At 36.3% G+C, this 19,099-nt stretch overlaps 1 long non-coding RNA gene across 1 annotated transcript in view; it reads left to right on the top strand.

Annotated features, from left to right (window-relative positions):
• The first annotated feature begins 9,569 nt into the window (after positions 1-9,569).
• Positions 9,570-19,099, top strand: part of LOC128853604 (uncharacterized) — a 188,044-nt gene continuing 178,514 nt past the window's right edge. Inside the window, exon 1 of the long non-coding RNA XR_008452234.1 lies at positions 9,570-9,632. This is a non-coding gene — a long non-coding RNA (uncharacterized LOC128853604). The remainder of the gene's footprint in view (positions 9,633-19,099) is intronic.

Genomic DNA, 19,099 nt, shown 5'->3' with positions numbered 1-19,099 from the left:
ACTTAGCAAGGCAGAAATGGTACTTCTGTTCTCTACAGTACTCAAAAAGATTGAAAAAATCTCTTTGTGCACAAATCACAAGAAAGCATAACTTATCTTTTACAGAATGAGAAGATTAAATATATGGCCATGAACTCCTTACAATCACGGTGACAGAGTAGAGGCTTCTTCTGATTGCTTTAATAAATCCTTTAAGTATGCTTTCAATCTCTCAACGATTCCCGACAAAGCTTGTATGTGTTGTTGTGCGTTGCCTACATCTGAAGTTCCGGTTATGAATATTTTATATGGCTTATCACTGCACTTGTGTCACTGGTTCGGAAGGTGCTGGTGTGCCATTTGTTAGTGCTTGTTAATACTGTACTAGGCAGAAAAAAAGGAGGGAGATCTAGTTTTAGAATCTCGCTTCTCATGTCCCTTTATAGAAAATATAAAAAATAATCATGTTCGTTAATGATGAAGTGCTTGCATTTCACAGCTCAAGACCTTAGTCCTTAAGGAAAATCATTTTGAGAACTTGTCTTAGTTTCCTCTGTGCAGTGGATAAGGGACTAAGTCAGGGATATTGCAGCAGCACAGTTATGACATGGTGCACTGGAAAACCCGCTCTATCTGTAACGGCTCGGTTTTTTTGTTGTGTTGTAGGAAGCCTTGTGAGAACAGGCTCTTTGGTCATGTTTATATTAAGGTGGTTTTTTTAGTTGTTTACATTTTTTTTCGATATTTACAGCTGGATAAGTTTAAACCATCACTGCTAATCACTTAAGTCTGAGTGAGTGTTGAATTTGCCAAATCATCTTTGAAGGTATAGAAAATGGTTTCCATATATTCACGTTTTGTCCCAGCAAGCTCACTTCCGTGACTACCAAGCAGTAGTTCCATATATCCATACGTGCGCTCCCATACTCTAGTGGGTGTGTTTTGGTGGAAGATAAGAGACTGAATTATGCTATTATTTTCAGATTTTTTTTTTTCTTATTTTGGATAGAGAGAGACATGTGATAATGCATAACCTTGGCTGGTTTTGAGTCCCCTTTCTTTTGTTCCACCAGGAAAGAACTCGTATCATGGTGTGTTCAAAAGCTGCCAACAAAAAAAAAGAAGGCAATATTAGGTAATAATAAATGATGTAAAATAGGATTTGTTTTGGTACCTGTTTTGGGTACTTTATCAGAATGATAATTTAAATACTTTATCAGAATGATCTTATAGCCAGGATTGTTTACAGAACAACACATTTTAAGTAAATAAGAGTAAACACAGGGTGCAAACTTTGGATTCCAACAATCAAGGCTGTTTTCAAAATGTATTGGGTGGATTAAGATCTCTGTGGATTACGCGATTAGTTTTTTTTTTTCCCAACTAAACATCCTGCAATATATGTCTGTAAAATAATTCCATTTGTGGCAGTAAACCAAGTTATTTGGGTTAAAGATGTTTCGAAGTAATAAATGTTAAAAGAGAGGATGCAACTAGATACTGTAAAGCCACACAGAGAGGAAAACAATGTATGTAAAGTGCAAATCTCTCTGGATACATGACTGAATTGGGGTCAATAGTTCAATGAGACCATTACCTCGCTATCTACGTCTGATGATGTAATTATGTTTGCTGATCCTGCTTTCAACACATGTAGATAACAGATCTGTGTAACTATACATAAACCCAAAAGCAATTTACTGCCACTCACCTTTAAGACAAGATTTCCTTTTTACCTGTCATTATTTGTCTAGGCAGGAAACAGAGTTTCCAGAAGAAATCTGATTTAAGATTTTTTAACGTTGTAAGAAAGATGATAATGCATTTATAATTAGAGCTAGGACAGGCGTGCTTATCTTCAGGAGCTTAAAGAAATTCCCTTGCAGAGATGTCAGTGATTGCTTTCATTTCTAAGGTCTGTGTTTTATGATAACTATTGCTAAAATATGAGCCAGTTTCTTCACTGCAGGTTTTTTTTTTTTGGTTGAGGGATTTGTCCGGAATGTTTACTCCCTTCTTTCAGATCTGTGCATTTTCCACATAGTTACAATGAAGTCAAATGATCTGTTAGCTTACTGTACGTTCTGTATATTCACAAATGGGATAGTAATATATCAAAAGCAGGTGGAGACTTCTCTGTTTTGATTTAGCTATGATTTCAGTCCAACTGAGATAGTACACGGATGAATAAGAGTATTTATACAAATACCATCTTAGGAGCACTGAATTGGTGTTTTCCTCCTCTGAAATGATTGAGGGTATATGCAGTATCCTGGTAATAACACGTGTCTGAAGATTTTGGTGAATAGAACAACTAAAGATTTTGATGAACCTAGAACTAGAAAGATGATAACTTTTATATAATGGCATGAAGTATATGGGATAGCATAAAAAAAAATATGTAGGTTCTTGAGATTTCTGCTAGTAAAAGCTACAAATAATAACAGCGAAGATCTCACAACAATTAAGAAATTAACAATGTAGATTTTTTTTTTTTCATATTTCTCTTTGCTCCTTTTGAAATAGATGGACTTATAAACTGTATTGTGAGGCCAGGGCTGGGAATTAAGTGTTCTGGTTTGTTTGTTTTTCTTCCATTAGCAGTTTAAAACTCAACATGCCCTCTAAAAAGACTCTTCATACCTACAGATTCTTGGAAATGGCTACTCTTGAAACAGAAGAATGCAGAAATTACTTAAGTCAATTGCTTTACAAGTCAATTCATGGAATAGCGTCATTGCAATTAAAATGCATTGTCTCATCACTTGCAGTCTGTTATCTCCAAGTTTTAATGTAATTTTATGAGTACTTCTAAATCCATAGTTCAATGTTTGCTGTGTCTTCTCAACCACAAACTGATCAGGGGCGAAACCATCTCCTCTTAAGTATCTTAATAAAGTGAGAAAATTGGTTTCAAATTATCTCTTTGAGATCATTTACGTGAATGGGAGAGGACTAACTAATAGCAGTTATAATTTTCAGTGGGCTATGTTATTTCAGAAGGTTCTGTTATTTGAAAACATTGGAAGTTTAGACTTGCAGCCTACAGAAAGAGCTGCTTGCATCCTGATGCTCTAGTCAGCCGGACCTTTATTGCTCTGGACAAGTCCCAGTCTTTTCCATTCTCACTGAAGAAAAATTTTCCCCTGTATCTTCTTCGTTCTGCTTCCTCAGTATTTCTGCTGAAGTCCAGATTCCCATGAGTTTCTCTGATTGATTTGCTTTCCGCGTTTCTTCCTAAGGCCTTTCCATGCATTTGAGGACTGTTCTTTCCATCCCTCAGCTCTTCGCTTCCAGTAAGGCTTAAGCAGGGTTGTCAGTTCACATTCACTGATCCCTCCAGTTGGCAACTTTCAGACTGATTTCTCTATAACTAAGCCTAGTATTTTTCACCAGGATACAAACAGCTCGAAAATACAAGTATTTTTAATTATTTCCTGTTACTAATGAAGTGGGCCTTGAGTATTGCACCAAAAACAGTGGTTGTGGAGGTCATTGTGTAGTTGGCAGGGCCTTTTTTAGAGGCAATGAATACTGAATTTAATGTCTTGTGCCTGAAACTTTAGCAGCTGGGTGAATGTGTACATGTTGTGATATTTATAAATATTTTGCGAAGAGAAACACATTGATACCGTTATCTATAAGGTAAATATTAATTTGATTATTTCTTTTTTTCTTGACATTATTGCTATTAACATTGTTGGCTGATGTGGTATTTTGAGAAGTGAATACAACCTAAACTGTGTTTTCCTGCTTTATAAAAATGATATTATAGAAGGAGAATGACACATATTGAATGCAATTCCATGACAATGTCTAGGTTAAGAATTTCTCAAAGATTTCCTCTTCAGAAGAGCGTTCTACTTCGCAGTAATAGAGAATACTGCTTCTACTTACGTGAGTAAGAAAACACTTCATATCTATGCTCATACCGGGGAAGTCTGAAATCATCAACTTGAGAAGTTCCGAAGTCAGAAATCAACAGAAGGAAATAAAGTGAAATGGATGATGTTTATGTCTTTAAACGTGTTCTGGCATTCTAGAAATCTTACACTACTGTGCTTGATAGATAACTATAAGAAGAGTGTTAGGAAGGCGATTCTGGTATTTACTTGCCACTAGGAATTTTTATTTGAGAGGAAATGATTGAGTCAAGGAAGGAAATCAGCAGCTTCATTATAATGGGAGTGGATGAGAGAAAACAAATGGGCATGTGAAATAATTATATGATGTGATCCCTCCTGTTGGAAACATCATTTTTATAGCACTGCCCAATTTGATGTATAGAAGCTGAAGCGGTTTTACCTGTGGTGGTTGACTCCATGCAGCCGAGAGAGGGGTAAAAAAAAGGGGAAGATTTGTATCTCTGAGTATGAACACAATTCTTACTCTATTGAGAAAGGAATATTCACTTCTTGCATAGAATAATGTTAGGCAGAAATTGCAGGACTTTTGTTGCTAAAGGACCTCTGACAACCAAAGTAGGTAATGACACCAAAGCTTTCTTTGGAATGATTGGCATGTGGTAATAAATGGTACTGGCATACTTTCATATGCAGGGAAAGAATATGTGTGCTGTGCAGGTGAGAAAAGAAAAGGACAGAACACTAGGTCAAAAAAACTTATAAACCTAATCTGCTCTGAGACTAACTGGGAGATGGTGGGGAAAAAACATGGTGTACTGATGTTTGAATCAAACAAAAATCTTTGTTACGTATAGCGTGGAAACATATTAGAAGACAAGATTCAGGACAATATTCTCCTTATAGTAATAGGCAAACATAGGCTGTCAGTTATTCTTTTAAGTGGAGAGAATGGGAGAAGCAATCACTCATTAATAGAATGCTTGAATTAGGAAAAATTATTGCAACAGTTAATTTTGCTATCACTCTCTATTGAACTGCCTTGGGTATGTATTCTGTCTTCTTATACCAGATAAAATTGCAGTATGACAGTCTTGTCTACTCACAGCTAAATCACATTCATAGCTTCATAATGTGTATCATAGCACCTTTTTTTACCTGCGAATAATTTTACTATATTTCAGTCAGATTTGTACAAAGCCATCTATTGTTTACTCTCTCATATGCATATGCTTCTTCAGCAGTGTCATGTAAATTTGTATGTGTTATTAATTCAGTTTTATTTTGTATTGTTTCTGTTCACCTTTTGTTTTGCAGGTTTATGTTCTGTCATTCTCTCATTCTCTCTCTCTCCTTTTTATTTTTTTTTTTTTTAGCTATTTAATCTGTGCTGCAGTTTATAGTAAGAACACTTCCAGCCATCCTTTTTGTGAGTGGTGATGGTAAAACAAGCCTTTTAGTCATCCCTGGAGATCAAGCTGTCCTCAGAGAAACTGTAGACAATGAGCATTTCTCTCAGCTCGAGCATGGCAGTCTTCTTTCTGGACAGTTAAGCTGGCAAGGCTACGTTGGTTTGTAGAGCCCCTAGATTAATTCATTTCCCTTCCTTTAGGTTAAGCTGAGTCTAGAACATCTTATTTTTTAAAAAAAGAAACCCAATCTCATTTGAAAAGCATTTTCTGGTTTTGTTTAATTGAGAAACATCCCTATGCTGATGTACAGAACAGGGTTTACTATGAAATTAAAAATATATTGTCTGGTTTTTTGTGCGTTAGATCTTGGGCATGCTTGTTAGCCATGCAATATTATGATAGCAATATCATGCTGTGTAAGTTATTTTGGCACCTGGGAACGCCTCACACTATATAGTGATACAGATCTTCCTTTGACCACACTTTTCTGCCCACTCCAGCCTTGTTTGTTAACATCTTGACTTCAATTTGGATTGGGTCTAGTTTCTACGGTATTTCTAGTGAAGAAGATCCCATTCAATCACTAAAAATAGATGATAATTTACATCTATAATGCCATAAATGGAAACTGGAAAATGGTTTGACTTGCTGCTGCTGTCCTTGCTAAAAAGAACTCTTGTCTTTAAGTGGGGATTCAATACCTAAGACGTGCAGAATGGGTCTTTTAGGAGAAATAGCTTTGTTACTAGTTTGACTCCAGTATAACTATGTTTTTCTGGGTTATTTTGTGTTTTTTTTTTTTCACCTGACAGCAGAATTGAAATATCTTGTATCTGGTTGAAATTTTGTTTTACCTTAGATAAAAGATATTATGAAAGAATAGTGAAGTTAATATCGTTAAGAACTTGAGTATGTTTTCCAACATGTATAATGTATAATCCATGTATAAACCATTAATGTATAATCCATTAAAATTCTTTGCTTTTTATTTAAATCTTTATGACCCATTATTAAAAAATAAAATAAAATAGCACGCTCAGAATTTATTTGTTGGTCAAAAATGGAGAATGAGAATATAGGGAGAAGGTTGAGTTCAGAGTAACCTTGTGTAAGTCCATTCAGCAGAACAGCAGTAGAGTCCTAAGCCCCTCTATCACGAGGAATGAAGACATCTCTGTCTGGAGCTAAGCTACCGTAGAGAACTACTCCTGCAGAATAGCTGGCAGAAAGGAGTGTGTGCACAGCTGCTGTAGGGTGGCCGAGGGAGGGCATCTGTGGCTTCAGCTGCCACTGTGAAATCCAACAGGCTGCCTGTGAGTACATCACTAAAACAAACAGCTTGGGCAGTTTAGGATGTTGCGTCCTCCTCCCTGTTTTTTTTCCCCGTATGTGTTCACATCTCAGTGGTTGCACTGTGCTGTTTGCCATAGAAGCACTTCCCTGGAGGGGAAATCAGGCTTTAAGTAAACCCACTACAGCTGCATAGAAGAGAGATACCCTGCTGAACTACTGTAGATGATCTATTATATTTTGCAAGATGTTTGTATGACATGAAACTATATAATGTGTGAATTTTCAACTATGAAAATCTTGTATTCATACTGAATCCTTAAATTTACTTATATTAAATGTACATAGTGATTAAAAATTTTAATTCTATTTCACAGTATTAATGAGTAAATGGTAGTTAATTCTTTGCAATTGTATCTTATCTGCACTGCAGTAAAATAAATTTCTGCCGATCTTTTTTTTTTTTTTAAAAAAAAGATCATTTACTGTATTGTTACCTAATGTATCATTTTCCAAAATAAATTTAGCAGTTATTCCATGGTCTGGGCTTCCACTTCTGAAAGTTGACTCCCATTAGATACTCCTCCATAATGGCTTGTGGGGAGATTGCACAGAAAACCAAACTAATGCAGCCGTTTTTCAGTCTCATAAAATGATTAAAGCTGATGTAAAAGGACTCATTAAAATTGAAAACATTAGGATCATTAAAAAGCCATTAAACCACCTCACTTCGCTGATTTATTTTAAAATAACTTTATTTGGTCACTGTTTTAAAGTCAAAGAATCCCATCTTTTCTCTCTAATTATTGGTGGTACATGTGCTATGCAGCAGGAGGACATTTTCATGATGAATCCCTTCTTTAAAAGTCTTTTAAGTTAATTCTTCAACCTTTGCAAGTCCTGCTACTGCAGTGACTTTGGCCATGTGCTTAAGTTCAAACGTAAATAGATCAATTGAAATCTGCACAACTGTTTGGCTGCTTAAAGTCTGATGTTCAGGGTATCGAGACCTATTCAAACAACCCATGCTGAATTCTGCTCTTGCCTCAATGGATATTACATTCTAATTGCTTTGCTTACAGATGACATCAGAATTTTAAGCAGCATTTTCTGAAAAAAGCTAAAATTGAAGTTCTTTGAAACATACTTTAGCTCTTAAAAAAAAACCCAGATTTTCTTCAAAGCAACATATCAATGGAAATCCCAGGCCATTGGGAAAAAAAAAAACCCCAAACCTTTATCACAGTTCTCATTTGATCTTGGCCCTTGGTATCTAATGACTTGTACATGTGATTAACTTTAGATATAAGTGGTGTCCCATTGAGTTCATTGAAGCTATTCATGTATTTAATAAGCAAGCGTATTTATACTTTTTATGTGGAGAACTAGACTTTTCAAAGGGGCTTTTTATCTTAATGAAAAGGCTCTTAATTTCAGCAAACAAGAATTAAAAAAATTTTTGTTTCCTTTCCTCAAAGGAGACTACTAGTACTTTTGAAAATGGGTTGGAAATTAGTGAATGTTAATGATTTTGGAATGACTGCTCAATTACTGTTAAAAAATTCAGGCATACAGAGTGGAATAAACCAAATCTATCTGCTTTTATGAACATTTCGTGATGAACTTGTCTATCTGTTGTTAGTTCTTAAAAGCATATCTTCATTAAAAAAAAAGAATGACTTCTGAATAAGTGAGAGGAGTTTCACAAAGTATTGTCTTGACAAAAAAAACTTCGTGAAAAAATATGTTAATTGTAAACATATATATATGAGTTTTAAAATTACAGCACCCCACTCCCTTATTTCCAAGGGCATTTCCAATTTGTCTCCAAGGCTGCTCCACTCTACTCCATTTCTTGTTAGTATGACCAGGAATTAGTGGGTTTTTTAATCCAGAGTAAGGTTCCTTGGGTTGTGCCATGGGATTGCTCTGTTGTCTGCATATTGGTTTCTTCTGTAGTTTGACTGGTTGTAAAAGGACAGATTGATGTTCACTTTGATCTTATCAAAAATTTCAAGATGGGTAAACAACACAAAATTACCCTGACAAATAATTTGTGGTGTATATCTTGGGCTTTAGGGAAAAGATATTTGAAAAATGTCTTTTTTTTTTCTGAAAAGGTGACAGATTGTTTAAGCCCATTCTTTAGGTGTCTACGGTTTTTTTCTTACTAACAGTCAGCACTATTTTTTTGACAGAACCTCCAAAATTTTTTGCTTTGTGACTGTTTTAAGCTGTTATAATTGATCCGTGGTGGCAAAGCTAACTCATTATTATGAATTGGACTTTATATTTTATGACTGATATTTATCTTCTCAATGTTTTCCTGTAAGTTCTTCTGACAGATGTTATCAAGAAAGCAAGGAGTGGTTTTGGTTATATTTTAAATTAAAGAGTTCAGTGCAACAAGATCCTTACCTGTGGTTGAAGGGCAAGATTATCCTTTTCGGAAAAGAATGTAGAGAATGGACTACCCAGTAAACATGCTAATTGCGATTTTCCACCTAAATATCTCTAGATATATATTTCTTGGAATTTATTTGGAAATCAAAAGGTCATTTAGAAGCTATAACTCTACCATTCAATAGCAGAAGGAAGTCTTTTCTGTTTGAAAGGGAACATGCCAGAGGAGCTGTATTTGGGGAATGCTCAATGCAAGGTTCTTCAAGTCTGCTTCTCTTGTTCTGTAATGAAAGTAGTTGTAGTTTAATAGAAAATTATTTTTTTGTGGTTCTAATACTGTGATCCTAATGGCACGTAAGGGACAATTCCTGGGTGCTTCTCTAACATTCCTTAAATCTGCTGGAAAAGGCAAACAAAAAAGTAAGACTTGAGGCCTATAGTTAATAGGAAGTTTTAGCAGAATTCTCACATGTAAAGCAGTCCAGGAAAGCTCAGATATAACGTTTGAGAACTGTACTGGATGGCTTATCAAACCTGTACTTTCTGTAAAACAGTCAAGGACATAATTTCTTTTCTTCTCTGATGTTGTGCCTTGTGCATAATTTTGCTCTTCTCTTCCTGTAGGTCATTTGAGTTGACCCGTAAATCTACTCCAAGCAATGAGATAGGAAAATAACTGCCATAAGTAAGTGCTGCTTAAAAAAAACAAACAAAAACCTCCTTCGTTTAATAGCAAAGAATCAGGTATTTTTTTTTCTAGTGTCGCTATAGTGAGATTTAATGCTTCACTACTGATTAAGCTGTCATATCATTATGAAATGTTTCTGGTGAGGCTGTTGTTGAAACAGGATTTGTTAGAATATTGAATCTATATGTTTTAGAACCCCAACTTTCACACATTTCCATTTTCTAGCAATGTAATAAGTATTTAGGGTAGTTAATGTTCCAATTAATTGAATGCCAGCTGCTGTGTTTGGGCTTGTTGTATTAACATCACTACACAAACTCTTTTCTAGATGTCACTGTCCTCATGACTGTACTGCTCAGACCTGGGATGGCCTGAGGCTAAACCGACGTTCAGTGAAAGTAATTCTTAGACATTCAAATCTGAGATTTGCAGGGGCAGAAATTAAACAGGAATACTAGAGAGGGCTGTGAAGATGAACCTGCCCAAACAGGCCTCAAATTTGTCCTTTTTAAAATCTGGTGATGTTTTAAAATATGAGGGCGAGTGAATCTAAAGCTGTGGTGTTTTGACATCGTGGTAACATCTACATTGTGAAAGTTAGGGATGCCTGTGGAAAAGACAGGAAGCTTTATCAAGATGAAGCTTTATACAGATGGAACCTAGTAAAAAGGAGCATGGTGACGTCTAGAAAATCTAGTTGAATTTCCTTTCACTTGGTGACCCAGGAGTATAAAGCTAAGTGGTCTCTTAGGTTTCGGAGTGGGGTTCCTCTTTAGAGATCAGTCAGCAAATGCTCTGCTTTGTTTGGGACGCTATTTCCATCTATTCAGAGAAAGTCAGCTTTGAGTTGGAAAATTGTCTGGTTTTCCTGTGGGTTTTATTTCTAGTACATTAAAATAATCTATAATCTTTTGTCAGTTAGTCTTATAATGTAATGTTAGATTATAGCATTTAAGTTTTTGAAGGAAGCTGCAAGAGCGTTGCTGCAAGAGAGTTCAGTTTTCCTTCTGCAGAATAGTCCCTGGCTGTCATCATTAATGGTGTTTGTTATAATAAATGAGAGAGAAAAGACATCAAAGGGTATCTTTGCACTGAGCATGTTAGTTGAACGTTTGACTGATAAGGCTAATGGATAATTTTTTTTCAAGATCGCCACATGAAAAATTGATGCACTTTGTAACAATTGATATTAAGCACCTCTTCTGCCCTTTGTGGAAATTAAAGTAGCTGCTTTTCCAATGCCCAGCACAGTGCAAGATGGCAAATGAAAAGATTTATTTTTATGCTAACTTGTGTCAGCGTGCTGGAGGAATAGATGCAGGATCATAAATGGCATAGTCATAAAGGTGAGGTCATAAATTACTTCTCAGTTTTGTTTCAGCTTAGTTTTCTATTGCTAAGAGGCATGAAAGTTACTGAGTTATACTACATTCACCTCACGCTGGTCTCCTATCAAACAGAATACCAGTGGAACACCTCCATGGAGCTCTCTACATGAAATTGTCCTTTTGTATGTCTCATAATCAGCTGCAATGTGACCAAGCATCTGGTGATGACAAGCAGACGTCTTTGATTTATTGGCTAATATCACTGCTTGTTAGTGGATGGTTGAGCAGGAGACTAAAAGAGCATGAAATCAGAGAGAATAAATTATGAAGGCACCGAGCTGTGGCATTATAAACTCCTCCTTGTCACAGCTGTGACATCTCCCAGGAAATGTGGGATGAGAGACATTCCTTCTTCAAAGACAGTGGCCACCGTCTTCTGATGTTGAATATAATAAACCACCTAAACAGTCCAAACCCACCAACATCTTACTTAAAGGGGTAGTGTTTTCTCCTGCTTAAGCCATCTGTATCGTAACAGTGCGTGTGCTTGGAAACTGATTTGATTAGTATCTAATTCAGAAGTGTGGGGAATCTGAAGGATGTGGGGAGTAAGAAGGCTGTCTCTACTGTGAGCAGAGATCTGTGGTTTCATTTAAATGCTATCCACAAATTGGTTTAGAACCCACACTAGAAAAACCGTCTTAAAATTCTGTTTCTCGTGTTCAACGTTTAGTAGTCTTTGTAGGAGGGAAAGTTTGCATGGTCTCTGTTGTGCAGAACAGTTAACCATGCCTTGTTCCCGCTAACACATGGAAAAGACAGTAGTTAGCTTTCCAGTCATGGTGTGTTCTGTTTTACAAACAGCACCTAAGTAACTGAGACATGTCTGTTCTGCTTTGCAAAGATTCTTTGTGGACTCAACCAAAGGATGGAAAATAGGGTAGGTATGCGAACAGATATCAAAGAGTCTGCAGCAATCTTAAAAGCACTTGCTGTTTTTTATCGCTTTTTAAATAGTATCTTCCAAATTAAACTATGTGACTGAAAACAGTGTTTCTGACAGTTCTTCAGAACAGAAATGTACTATATCTTTGTTATTACTCATTGCTGACAATTCCTTTGAGCTGCAGAGCAGTGCTAATTGTGACTACTCATGATGTCAAATAAACATTATGTGTATGTTTATGCAATAAATAAATTTAAAGTATGAAAAGGACAAGATACTCACTATTTCACTCCTATGCAGTGACAAGATGTTAAGCTGACTAATGGTAAAAAGTCTTAGAGTAGGAAGCCAGTTAAGAGTTCTGATGTGTTCAATGAATAAAAATTGTCATTCAAGGAATAAAAATTATTGTTTGCATGCTTACTTGACAGTTGTGTGTTAAAATATGGATGTAAATATTTTTGTCCTCAAGTGATTAATTAAGATCCTATTTAACTGGGAAAGTAAGAAAGTTTGTGCTTTCTTGTGACAAGTTTAATTTTACTGTTTCATTTAAAATCCAGTGGGTGTTCTCGCAAAGTTTCCTTTACGTATTAAACATTAGATTATCTGTACCCATAATGAGTGCTTTTAAGGAGCAACATGAGTAAGTGGTTTTTACTTCCTGAGAAGTAAAGCAAACTCTTAAGGGCGCCCATTGGAACTATTTTCTACTGAGATTATCTGAGGGTATTGGCCTTGAGCGGATTCTGGGAACTGTGGGAAGAGTCTACACAATAAAAAAAAGATAGGAATGAGTCAAGTAGTAACTCTCAGTAAAGGGAAGAGGAGCACAGGCTAATGACACGAGACCCTCAGGCAGAAGTAAGCCAATATGGTACTACATAGCAGTTATGTCAGAATGCCTTAAAACCATTTTTTTCAGAGATTTCATCTTGTAAGGGGAAAAACCAGGAGTTCTCAAAAGGTAGGGTTTGTGGGCTTTTTAACAATTTCCTAATATTCAGGAAGGAATTCTTCATAATAATCAGAATTGTAGTTTAAAGATATTTGATATGTAATATCACAGATGATAGAATTTATCTCTTACTAAGAGCAATGTAGACTCAGCATTTGATAAGAAGCAGTTGCAAAGGGTGAAGTCATGGTACTTAGTGTTTCAATATATTTCTCTGAGTAATCTTTTGTAATTTTAAATTGTTTTTCCGAGTGAGAGCTGTTCTGCCTAATGGGTTTGAATGTACTGAATAGATTTGAAAGGATTTCCTTCATGTTCACTTTATTTCTGAAGCAGTTCAGCCTGTTTCTGTTTGGAGTTACTAATGAAATAAAGAGGAAAATCTCCATAAAATATGCATACAATTTTTAATATCAGTTCCAAAAAATTATCCTTTAAATAAAATCCACTGATCAAATCCTTCTGTGGATTTTTAGTAAGGAGAAAAGCTTGACACCTTGAGACAGAACTCTCTTGTTTGTTAAGACAGTGGCTGTGTGTCAGTCAAAATATTTCTGACAGTGAAAGGCATTCAAAAGCCACAAATATGTAGAATCTTGAAAGACAAATTAGATGGAAGATAGTCTATTAATAGAAAACATAAAAATAAATACCAGCCAAAACAAGTGCTTCATTCAGAGTGTTCAAAAAATCAACTTGTCAAAATTGTCAGAGGCATCAGAATCTTAGTGAATAGACTTTGCTTTCTCTAAAATGATTCTTCCTGTAATAGAGAAAATAAGATGAAAAATATCCTAGGAATAGCTTAAGTGTAGGAAAAGGAAAATATCTAAGAGATGAGACTTGAATTTTTAAGCATTGCTTCAAAATTAAGAGGGGTCTTTCATTTAAGACAATAGAACTCAGAAGATCAGAACTTCGTGCACAAACCCACCAAAGATGGCACATGACCTATGCAGGGCACTCACCTGTTTCTTGTGTCATCAGCCATGGGAAATTTAACTGAGTTACACCTTAATGCAAATTTATTTTTCATTTTACCATCTCTACAGCTTTTTGCTAGAAATGTGATGCACAATGAAAATACAGCTTAACTTGTATTCTATTGTATTCTTGTGTTCTTCTCCTTGGTCTCAAGTCAGTACTTGTCTCGTTTGTTGTTTTTTTATGATGATTTTTTTCAATATACACACTTGTATTCTGTTCTTATATTCTTCAACTGGTTTAGGTTTGTGATTTAACAGTCTTAGGGATAAATGATTTCAAATGTACATGTGTTGAAAGATCTTTGAACAACTAAAAGGAAAAATAGTTGATTTTAAAGAAGATACATACCTTATACCTCAAAACAAATAGCTAGATATATTAGAAAAAACATCTGCTTACATATAGGAAATAATTAGCATGTATGTTTCTGCACTTTGAAGAAAATATTTACTTTATCTTGAGCATTCTAAAATGCCACGTTATTTTATTGAGACAATTAGTTTTTGTATGTTCCTTAACAGACTATATACTCTGCAGGTGTCTAAAAAGAGATGGAGATGATCCAAACAGCTCACCTGGATCATATTGTAGAGCCAGAGTTGAGCTGTCTCAGTTGATTACGTATCAGTGCCTGAGGTGAAAATAGCATGTGAACATAGCTGCTCTTTGTTATGTGCTATAGATATTCTGTGTACATAAAACCTTAACGCTTCAAGGAATCAGAAAGTAAATGTATATATGTGTGTTCTAGTATGTAATAGAAGGTGGAAAACTCCTAAAATCCTTAGCTTAATGGATTTCATGTCAAAACCACCAAGAAATTCATGCTACGTTACCCAGTACCTTGGTTATTGAATTATTTTAGGAGGCAACAGGAAACATGAATTATTTTCAGATTCCAAGTAGGAGACTTCTTTAGTTCTTTTTAGGTTACTACAGTCATGCCTATGCTTTCTAAGTGATGAATATTCACATTTTGTATCTCATTATTTTAGAGACACACATCCCATGAGAAACGAGAAGAGAAACCTCTTGATAGCTGTGTGGACAGCTCTCAAGGTCTGGATTTTAGTTTAAGAGTCTTTGCTTGGTACTCACCTTTTTTTGTGGTTTTTTTTTTTTTTTTCTTATAATTATTATTTTCAAAAATCACAAATGCTACAATTGCAAGGACAATATAGATAGTGGGCAGATGCTTTTCCAACAGAGAGTTTAAAGCAGAAATCCTCTTTAGGATGCTCTTAATTGTTCTCTGTAGTATATCTCCACCAACTACATGAGATATATACTTGTCTATTCTTTCTGTTCTCTGCTATGTTACTTCAGTGCACAACACTGTCAATACTCACTACCTAAATTTCAGCATTATACTTTATATTGTTCTGTGCAATTTCTCAGAGTGAATGAAATGGCTTACCAAGTAAGAATGGTAGCATTTATGGTCATGTAGCACTGAAGTGGCTGCTCTTTTGCTTTATAATTGCTGTCTTGGAGAAACTACTTTGACTCAGATTGTCCCAGACATTTCACTAGCACAAATGTAATTGCATCTACTTCAAGCTCTCCTCTGAAGTGCTGGTTGATATGTTTTATTAGAACTTTACTATCCATCCAATTGCACATACAAGTGGAATCAAATCCCAGAAGTGTGAAGACTGACATCAAAAGGGAAAAGTATTTCTATGCTGCCAAGCCTCTTACCCTGTACAGGGTTGGTGGAGATACTGTTTAAGTATACGGTAGGATTTCAGCTCACTTTTCAAATCAGAGTAAAGGCTTCATGCCATGAGAAAACTTTTGCCATCAGGTATTAGTCACTCTTCAGTATCTTTGCAGTAGTAATGTTTTAATTGTGTAGTCCTAGAGGCTTAGGAATAGGCATTTCTTGTATACTCAAGTGAATGCAAGTGTAACCATGTGCAACGATGTGTGGTGAATCTGTCAGAACTAACAGCAGGAACTTTGATAAGAGTTCTCCATCAGTAAACCTGTTTGATAGCTCAAGGTCTTTGAATTGTTATTATAAGTGGCATCCAGTAGGGCTGCTGCAGTTAAGAGTCTGTCATATTCCCTAGCACACACACATTCCTAGGGGTTTATTATATCTCAGATTTTAAAGTTATGTTGAGGCTAAGACTATGGCTTACAACTTGTCAGAAGAGACGTGATTTTATTTTTCTCCCCTGAATGGTCCAATGACTTAGTTTGAGAATTGCAGAGTATGAGGATCAAGACAGTGTGTGTCCTTTGCATATTGGAGGACGCTGGGGTGAGAATCATTAGCAGCAATTAATAAGAATTAACATTGCTTTTCCGCAAGAAGGGAGGTCTTTCACTATGCAAAGCAGATCAACAGAAGGACATGAGTGGGGGCAGGAAAACCAAACATAGTACATAAAGGAATTAATTTCTTCAGAGATATTACTCTTTTGGGACGTTATTTCTACATGTTTCAGTATTTGGGAGATGGAATAAGTATTATTTTTTATTTTTCATGTCACAAAAAAAAAATCTATTCTCTTATTTAGCTCCCTTTTCATTGATAATAAGCAGTGGCTGAGAATAGGTACAAGAACAGACAATTCTCATTTGTGTATGTTCAACACTGGTGAATTTCAGAGCTTTGTTTTTCTAAGACTGATCACAGAGAGAGACAGTACAAGGGTGTGATGATCAGGCAGCCAAAAGGCAGTGGTGGTTAGGTTGCTGAGCTGACACCTGACTTGTCAGGACTAGTATATATTTACTTACTGTAGATAGTCCGTGTGGACATTTATGCCGTTCTTGTGTTTGGCACAGCAGATTTAAGAGTTTTTCTACTGTAACTGCAGCATGGCTTTATAAGTACAGTTATGCAGTTGTACAAAACTTAAGATAAATATTTCCTAGTTTTCTTGTGATCATTCTGCTTCATAGATTTGTACCAAAAACATTCTGAGTACTTTAGACTGCTGAAATAAGTGAATGGTCATGTATAGTTTTTTAGTCTTGTGATCCTCGTAAGGTATGTGGTATATCAAAACACAGAACTCTGTGACGTGAGGTGGAATTCCTAGTTTTCAGTAAGTGAGGAACTGGATTTCTCACTCACTAGGGTATAAATCATATGGCTACTTTGGGATCAAATACAGATGTGATGGGGTTTATTTGTTTGATATTCCTCTCACCTGCAAATAAGTGCTGCATACCAATTTCTGTATGCTGTAATGTGCACTCAGAAAATGTAAAAAATATACACCTAAGAAGTCATAAACACATGTGGGTGTACTGTGTAAGATCCGTGTCCCAAGCCCTGCAATGAGTTATATGTTCTTCATTGATGAAGACCAAGGTCTTCATTCAAGTTTTAGTGCGACACCTCTAATTGAGGAGGACACTTGAGGAAAAGCATCTTACCTGAGCGCAACATAGGATCAGATGTTCCTTGACGAATGTTACTTTGCAGGACAAGAACACCGTTCATAACTCTGGTTATGCATCTGTTTAACCCAGAGCTCCTGGTATTAATAGAACCATTGTTTGCTTCCTTTTTAAATTTGTTGCTTCTTTTTAAATCCCCTCCAGTTCGATCTGTCCCGCTAGAAGTGCTTCAGCTATGGTACATATCCTGTGTTCTCTCTTAGGAGAGGTGTACATAGGAGTCTGGCTGTGTGGGGGCTGTTTCTATAGCAATTTGGCTTATTCCTGTTCAGGCAGTGTGGTAAGGGGGCCCTAAACCTGAGATGGTCCCTATATCCTATTAAGCCTATGTCAGGATAGAGATATAGTCCAAACAGATCAAACGTCTGCTTTTGACCTTCTCTGCCCAAGGCAAGCTCTCACCACACAAATAAATCCTAGATGAAAGTGTTTATTCAGCTGCTTAAATCTGACTTCTTTAAATCCATGATTCCCAGTTCTAAACAGTGCAAACTTTCTACCATATTCTAAAATGTAAAGATTGCATTTCAACACTACTACAGACAATGCAGATGACTCAATTTTTTGTACGATAGTGGCAGCCTGTCATAGAGAGACTGTGATTCAGCAAATGAGCAGTCTGGTGGTCTTTGGTTTGCATTCATTTTATTTGTTTCTGGAATAGATCAGAGAGACTTCGTTTGATAATGTCAATAAATAAAGGGTGACCGTGAGTAAACATGGAGAACTATCTTTATTGTCAGTGGTTTCTATAGTACTTTTTTTTTATGACTTGAAATCATGACCAAGCCTGTACTTTATTCCCAACATAGTCTGGCCATAAAATAGTAAATGGTAAAACAGTGTACGCAAAGCACCTTGCTGACATGGCTAAGCCTTTTCCAACTTAATATTTAATTTTTGTGTGTGTGCATATATCATACTGTATTGTATGCAGCAGATGCATTCTGCTCTGGAGCCAGTGAGGTTACCCCAAGAATAACTCATCCCTCAGTACTTCTCCTTGGGACACATCAGGGTATCTTGTACGGAAAATTCATCCTCTTGCATGGAAACCTTCCAAGACCAGGCCTAATTTTAGGTGTTCAATCTGCTGTAAGAACTTTGAGTCAAAGCACACATCATCCAATTTCTGTAATAATCCCCTGTACGGTTTTCGTGTATTTCTTTACTTCTGTCATGCTTGTCCTTTTCATGGGCCTCAGTTAGAAGCCCCTTGAGTTGCTTCTCTTCACGTTTTTCTGTGTGATTTTTCTATATATTTCTTAGGTCTGCATAGAACTAGAACTGGAAAAGTTGAAATGTCATGGAAGAAACTATTTTCTTTTCTTTTTTTTTTTAAGTTAGAATCAGGAAAAAAAAAGAGTTTGCTGAGATTTTCTTTTCCCCCATCAAAATCTAAATGTTTTTTTAAAGGTTGTTTTATTTCTATGAAATTTCAGTGGAAAAGGAAAAGGTTTCAGCCACATGTGGTGGTTAGCCAGCTTTTCTGGCTAGATCTTTAGTGTTCTGTTAAACTGGAAGCTATGGAGTTAGAGACAATAGTCCAGGCTCTGGGCTCTTCTTCAGCCAGGCAGGACACAGACATCAGAGGCTTAGCAGAGAATCCTGCCCTGGTGGTGCTGGTGATGCTGGGTGCGTTTAATAGTATTAAGTGTGACCTTTCAGGATAGGCTCTGCTCCCTGCATGGAAGCAGGAAAAGGGACCGGACTCTAACTGCAGATGGGCAGCCTGGCAATTGCTGTGAGATGATGTCTGGGGTGCAAGGTTGCTAGGTTGGAGGCAACTCCATAGGCTGGCAACTGGGATGCTTGGAAACATCTT

This window comes from Cuculus canorus, chromosome 14 (genome assembly GCF_017976375.1).
Source record: "Cuculus canorus isolate bCucCan1 chromosome 14, bCucCan1.pri, whole genome shotgun sequence".
Lineage (NCBI taxonomy): Eukaryota > Metazoa > Chordata > Aves > Cuculiformes > Cuculidae > Cuculus > Cuculus canorus.
The sequence above is the reverse complement of the archived record's forward strand: the minus strand, read 5'-3'. Positions and strand labels throughout refer to the sequence as shown.